The following is a 6,358-nucleotide window of genomic DNA, read 5'->3' on the forward strand; positions in this document are numbered from 1 at the left end:
CCAATACAAAAGTTCACTTAACCATGGTGTCAGGAAGAGTCGTAAAATGAGGCAAGCTCCCTTAACAAATGCTTCACTTAGCAACATAAATAGTGGGCTCAATGGGGGTCATAAGCAGAGGTGGTATTCAGCCAGTTCAGACTAGTTCACTCAAACCCGTAGTGGAAATCTGGGCCCGCCCAGCCACCCTGCTGCCCTGGCTCTATGCCGTCCTATTTAGGCATGCATTAAAGCCGTGCTTGGCACGATCAAAGCACATGCATGGAAGGCTGAGTGCATGCACTCTCACATTTGTGAATCAGTAGGAAAAGTAAGTGAATACCACCCCTGGTCGTAACTCGAGGATATCTAAAAGCATGAATGTAACATTTGGTTAGATATCAGCAAAGAGATGCCTTGAACAAAATTTTAGACTCTGTTTGCCACATATTGGTGGGTGTTAGCTGTACTTCCCCTTCTTCTGGGGACAGCATTAAGTCTTATCTCAGATTCTACAGAGAAAAAAAACCATTAATAATAAAGTATTCTGTTTTCTGTAGGATAGATTGAGTTTTGGGTATTTTTTCCTAGAGTCAGGAAAGCATAGTAAAACAGTTTATTTAGATAGGTACAATATTAGCTTGAGAGACACAGTGGCTCAGTGGCTAAGACACTGAGCTTGTCGATCAGAAAGATCAGTAGTTCAGTGGTTCGAATCCCTAGCGCTACGGAATGAAGTGAGCTCCCGTTATTTGTCCCCTCCTTCTGCCAACCTAGCAGTTCGAAAGCATCTAAAAATGCAAGTAGAAAAATAGGAACCACCTTTGGTGGGAATGGAACAGCACTCCGTGTGCCTTCGGCATTTAGTCATGCCAGCCACATGACCACCGAGACATCTTTGGACAGCGCTGGCTGTTCGGCTTTGAAACGGAGATGAGTACCTCCCCCTAGAGACAGGAATGACTAGCACATATGTGTGAGGGGAACTTTTACTTTTAACTAATATTAGCATTTCCGCTTTTGTTTTTCCAAAGGCAGGGTAAGAACTGTTATTCCTTTCCCTTTAAAAACCTCTGGCTCACATTTTAAGGGATTCACCGAAGAGTGAAGACAAAAAAAAAAAAAAAAAAAAAAGAGAGAGAGAGAGAGAGAGAGAGAGATTGCCAGGTTAGTTTGACCTGGAGATTAATTCAAAAGACTCTGAGCTAGGTAGAGGTGCCATTCAGGTTCACTTTGAGAGAAAATTCAATTTCAGTTCAATCATATTATCTGGTGATTGGAGGGCTCTGTGGTTGAACCCTCAGAGATCAATATTTCATTGCTCTAGGCTTGTGTAAAGGTCTGGTGCCTGATTTTCTTCTTCCTTGTATTTGAGGGGATGACACCGAATGCCAACGATACAGGGGCAATTTCAAATTATGGGTAGAATTTACTACCGTAACGGTAGCTGAGTGAGAAAAGCAAAAGGTCTGACTTCTGATATGCAGGGTGGCTAAACAGACATATGTACTTTGTGACATCAGATTCTGTCCCAAAGTCTATTCCAAATGATCTCCTTTATCTCGAGGTTGGTGGCTTTATCTGTTGCTAAAGAGATGACATTGAGTGTTGACCCAAATGGTTAATTTGAGTAGACAACCCAGCCAGTGGTGGAATTCAATTTTTTTTACTACCGGTTCTGTGGGCGTTACTTTGTGGGCGTGGCTTGGCTTGGTGGGTGTGGCTTGGTGGGTGTGGCAGGGAGGATACTGTAAAATTTCCATTCCCTCCCCACTCCAGGGGAAGGATCAGAGGTGGGTTCCTACCGGTTCAACCAGTTCGGCCGAGAAGGTAGTAACTTGGCTGGACATGCACCCAAACCAGTTCTATGCTTGGCAGTGCCACCTTGATTTTCTGTTCTGCACATGTAAACGCTAATAATAAATAAATGTGCAGAACAATCTTCATTGAAAAAAAAAGTATTGTTTTCCTTTTCTAATGTTGTGCGCATGCACAGACCTTTTTAGATGCAAATGCGGCATGTGCGTGGAACACATGTCTGGCATGTGTGTGAGTGAAGCAAGCATATTTGCACGCTGAACCAGCAGTAATACGGACAGCAGCCCACCCCGGGAAGGATACAGCAAAATTCCCATTCCCTCCCGATCAGCTGGGACTTGGGAGGCAGAGAATAGATGGGGGCAGGGCCAGTCAGAGGTGGTATTTACCGGTTCTCCAAACTACTCAAAATTTCCATTTCCGGTTCTCCAGAACCTGTCAGAACCTGCTGAATTTCATCCCTGAACCCAGCCTATCTTTACCTTCAGGCTTGTTTTATACTTTAGGAGTGTGTGCTGTTCTGGTGAGCAACACACATTGGCTGTACAACCATAACTCATAGTGCTTTGATGGTTAGTTTTCAGGAGGTGGTGTGGTGTAGCGGCTGTTAATTGCATCTTTGGGAACAATATAAGAGGGCTTCCAAGCGCTGAGCCTCACAAATCAATCCTGATCTGCTTTGTATTGTGACAATATCATCACCTCTCCATTTTGGACATCTGTGGTAAAGCCACTATAGAGAGCAAACTCACAACATTCTTCTCCCAGAAGCTCCAAGTATGTCAGATTGAATTGCAAGAATTCTTTCTGAGAGATTCCTCATGTCTTACAAACTTTAGAACTGTACCTGTTTTATATACATTTACTTGATAAAAATAGAACATTCTTCCACTACATAAATCTTTAAGTTTCATTTTTTATAGCGTTCATCTCATCATGTGCAATGCTCTGACCAAAGTAGAATCATCCCAATGTGTTGTGGCCCACCAGTGGCCAGTGGAGCTGGCTGCAGATTCGGACGGTGAGGAGGTTGGGGAGGAGCATGGGCCAGTCCTGGAGTCCATGGAAGGCTCTGAGGAGTGCTCTATGTCAGAGGCATAGAGGGGGCCAGGGCCATCCGACAGTTATCAGCTGCCTTCAGAGGCAGACATCAGTGAAGAAGATGAACAGCTGGAGCATGTTCCTAGTGTACGCATGCGCAGAGTTGCAAGACAAAGGGAACAGCAAAAGAACAGGGGTCGACTTGGGAGTAAGGCCACAGTGGACAATGAATGGCCCCTCCCAGAGGAAATAAAAGAGGAGCGAAAGGGGAGTGGAGCTTGCAGGAGACAATTAGTTTGCTTAATCAGTTTGTGATTCTCCGAGATTCCTTGCCAAGTTTTATAGATATCGCCCTGGCAGCTCTCCAAGCCAGATAAGGTCTGTGACTGTAAATCCTCCCTTGAAAGACTTTGCTGGATGTGAATGAGCAGAATTCACAGCAAATTAATAAAAGGGGTTTTTATCGGGACCAGGAGTTTGCTTCCTGCTCCTGGGAAGCCTGGGTCAGAACACATTGTTTGTCAGAAAGCTTTTGAGTAGGCCAACAAAGTAGAAGGCCATACATTCCCCAAAGCACCAGTGACTTCCTTATTCATGATAGATTATGAGGTCACAGAGTCCTAGACCTTACTGGGCTTTCTATTCCACTCAGCAGCCAGAGTAAAACTCTGCTAGCCCCAAGTGATGAAACATTATTAAATAAAGATGAATAGTTGCACGGAACCCACCATGAGTTAACACTATACAGTGGTACCTTGGAGCTTCTTCATGTACTCAACATTAAGAAAATGTTACTGTTGGTACTCAACATTAAGAAAATTAAGATCATGGCATCCTGCCATCGCAATTCCTGGCAAATAGATGGGGAAGAAAGGGAGGTAGTGACAGATTTTATTTTCCTGGGCTCCAAGATCACTGCAGATGGGGACTGCAGCCAAGAAATTAAAAGATGCTTGCTCCTGGGGAGGAAAGCTATGGCAAATCTAGACAGCATACTAAAAAGCAGAGACATCACCCTGGCAACAAAAGTGTGTATAGTCAAGGCTAGGATTTTCCCAGTTATAATGGATGGCTGTGAAGGTTCAATCATAAGAAAGGCTGAGCACCAAAGAATGGAAGCCTTTGAACTACGGTGCTGGAGAAGTTTCCTGCGAGTCCCTTGGACTGCAAGGGGATCCAACCGGTCAGTCCTAAAGGAGTTCAACCCTGACTGCTCTTTAGAAGGTGAGATCCTGAAGATGCTTTAACCACCTAATGAAAGGAAGGACTCTGTGGAGAAGAGCCTAATGCTGGGAACGATTGAAAGCAAAAGAAGAAGGGGACGGCAGAGAATGAGGTGGCTGGATGGAGTCACTGAAGCAGTAAGTGTGAGATTAAATAGACTCCAGGGGATTGTAGAGAATAGGAAGGCCTGGAGGAACATTGTCCATGGGGTCGCAATGGGTCAGACACAACTATGCAACTAACAGCAACAGAGCCTTGGTTCTTGTCATTAATTGGTTCAGTGAGGCATGATGAATACCAAGAATGATGAGTAACAAACCAATTTTTTACATAAGGAATAATTAATTAGTCATGAGGCAACCAACAGTGACAGGTTCTAGCTTGTGTATCGAGTACCAAAGAAATGATGAGCATCTTGATAAAAGTTTCTCATCAAAATGCATCCAGTATCAAATTCAATGAGTTTCAAAGCAGTTGAGTATTGAGGTACCGCTGTAATTTTATTGCCTTGTGGTAATGAAGTAGAACTAGTGGTAGAGTGGTGTAGATTTGGAATGAAGTTATCAAACATGAATGTTACAGCATGTGAGTTTGCTAACTCACCGAACAGTGGAATGCTCCTCAGATGGATGCTGAGGGAACATTAGAAGATTATTTCTCATGAAAAGAGTGGACAGTAGAACCAATGAGTAGCCAGATATCTGGTAGGTTCTCATTGAGTGAATATATTCAGATAGAAGTAGGCGGTACTTTAGTTTGGATTCTGCATTGAGTGGGTGGTTGGCTTGATGAACTCAATGGCTATTCCGAATGGCCCCTTCCAGTTTAATGATTCCATCAAACCAGCAATGTACCCTATATTATTCCACAAACTTTTCATTCCTTGTAATCCTAAAATCTTGGGTTACAGATTTAGCATGCTTTCTTTTATACTCTTGCAGCTTGTTCACATAAATATATCAAAGCTGTTATTTTGTCTATGGTTCATCAGCTATTTTTCCTATGGTGTTCATCTTTTTTTAAAAAAAAAATCACAAATATTCACATCTCTTTGCTGGAAGTCTAGCTATACAAAACTAACATTTAACATCTAAATTGATAGTTAGGGAGTGAATATCACACACTGGAAATAATCTGGATAGTTGGTCTTTAATGCGCTTCTTTTTATCCTTTATGCTGTGCAGGGTGAAAAACACTTAGCCTTAATTGTGGGTTCATGTTGTTTGAAGCACTCAGTGATATCCTGCATTATCATACATTTAAATTTGGAAAGTGCTGCTCTGCCCCTTTCACTCTGAGTTAAGAAAAGGTAAAATAGACACTGAGCAATATTTTCCTTCTCTTAATCAGTCTGAAAGTTGACTTTTTTTCTGGCTGGCAAAACCTCTTGTCTTCCATCATCTTCGGCCTCCATGAGACCAAATTTGTAAACCAAATCCTGTGATGCTTTCTCTTTAGATTTGAAAGAGATTTTTTTCCAGATTTTGTTTTAGACTACTCTAATTAACAAGTATTAACAGGGAAAAAACTGCCTGATAAAATCAAGTTAATTAGATATATAGGAAATCAGTTGAGATCAAGATACAGTGACTTCAATAGCAGCCAAGGTTAATGCATGATCACATTCCTTCAGTCATTACATTCATTTTATGAGTTGTCATCTGAAATGCTTCTGGTAGTTCAAGTAAGATATGTAGAACACCTTCACACATTTAATTTTCCATTACCTGTAGCAAATTCCTATCTATTGATCATCCACCTACAGTCATCAGATCCATGGTATGATTTAGTATGACCAAGAAACAAAATACAGTCATACAGATATATGAACAGGCTTAATCCTTAATATTCAGGATCATTCCTGTAATTCTCAAGAAGGTGGACCTTTTTCAGTATCTGGGGTCCCACCTCCAAGGCAATGGTGACATCAATGGTGAGGTATGAGCAAGGGTGAATGCAGCCTGGATGCGTTGGTGAGAACTCACTGGGGTGTTATGTGGCAGACAAATGCCAGCCCGTCTTAAATCTACAATTTACAAGAGAACCATCCGCCCTATTGCACTGCTTGGCACTGAATGCTGGGCAGCAACAACAGAGACTAAAAGCTATCTCCATGCAAATGCTCTTTTGTATATTGGGCATCTCCCTTCTTGATCACATCACAAATGACACCATTCGACAACATTTTCATGTAGCGAGATTATAGAGATGATGAGAGAAGGCTGGCTCCATTGGTATGGACATTTCCAGAGAGCAGCACCTTCCACCGTTGTCAAGACTGCCTACCAAGTAGAAG

This window comes from Natrix helvetica (genome assembly GCF_964273705.1).
Source record: "Natrix helvetica genome assembly, chromosome: 3".
In the NCBI taxonomy this organism is placed as follows: Eukaryota; Metazoa; Chordata; class Lepidosauria; order Squamata; family Natricidae; genus Natrix; species Natrix helvetica.